Raw genomic sequence first — 1,228 nt, 5'->3', positions numbered from 1 at the left:
ACAGGGTTATTGAGAAATACATACAGGATCCCTAACTTTTCTTTATTTCTATATATTCATATTTTTATTTATTATCTTTAAATAGTTGTACAAAGATTTGCCATTTGGCAACGTAGTTCATGAATACGATAATTCATATTCACCATCACTTCTTTCTGCATTCTCTCCCATTCCTCTTAACCCAATCCCTTCCCTCAATTTTCTTACTTTTGTAGGAGATGCATTGAATTTTATGCCTGAATTTTGATTTTCTTTTGGTCATATATGTCTTGATTTCTAATATTATACTCGATATAAAGTGTTGAATAGTCCCCATTATACCAATGTTTCTTATTTTTACTGCAGTAACCAAGCATAAGTATTTTGTTTTAATTGCTAAATGTCTAAGAAATCCCACAAATACAAATATGACATTCACATACTCCTGTGCTCAAACTTCCAAATATTACATGACAGTTAAGACAGCTTGTTTTAAGGTAGAGTAATCTAAGCAAAATCATATTTCTAGATAAAATAGGGTTTTTTAAGATTAAAGTTTATTAATAAACACATCAGTTAGAAAGTATGAATAATGCATGGGCATATATTTTTTAAATAAGTAATTGTGTTTTCTGGGTTATATACAAATGCTCATACTATCATTTGTAACATTTTAGTTGAAGAAATAATTTTATGTAGCATTATTTATATGATTAAACATCTTTCATTCTGTGTATTGTATTTCACATCCACATTCCAGCTGCTTGTGTTGAAGACCAGACAGAATAAAGTTAATGATATTCTTTTTCTAAAAGGTAATAAAGCCGGGTGCTAGTGCCTTAATAGCCTGTGATTCTAAATCCGCTGAGGAAAAATGTCTATGAGGCTCCATCTCAAGATAGCTATCAAAAAGTTCTGCTGTTGACTCAAGTGGCTAAAGGATCATTAAGCAATCTGAGGCAATGTGAGGCCCTGAGTTTAAGCCTTAACATCAGAAAAGGGAAACAAAAATAGTACATGAGAGTAGCTCAACAAGCTGGAAATCCTGGATCTAAACTCCTGTAATGAAATCAGTAACTGTATATGTACATATTTCCTTATACTCACTTGTTGGTTTACAAAAAACTATGAATGAATTTGAAAGACAAAAGGAGTTTAAAAAGGAGTGTGGTTATGAAGGTGATTATGAAGATTAAGATGGTTATGAAGATTATTATGAAGTCCTTACAAAATGCTAACTGTTTTCATA

The sequence above is a fragment of the Dipodomys ordii genome, unplaced genomic scaffold (assembly GCF_000151885.1).
Source record: "Dipodomys ordii isolate 6190 unplaced genomic scaffold, Dord_2.0 Scaffold117, whole genome shotgun sequence".
Lineage (NCBI taxonomy): Eukaryota > Metazoa > Chordata > Mammalia > Rodentia > Heteromyidae > Dipodomys > Dipodomys ordii.
This window is presented reverse-complemented; position numbering follows the sequence as displayed.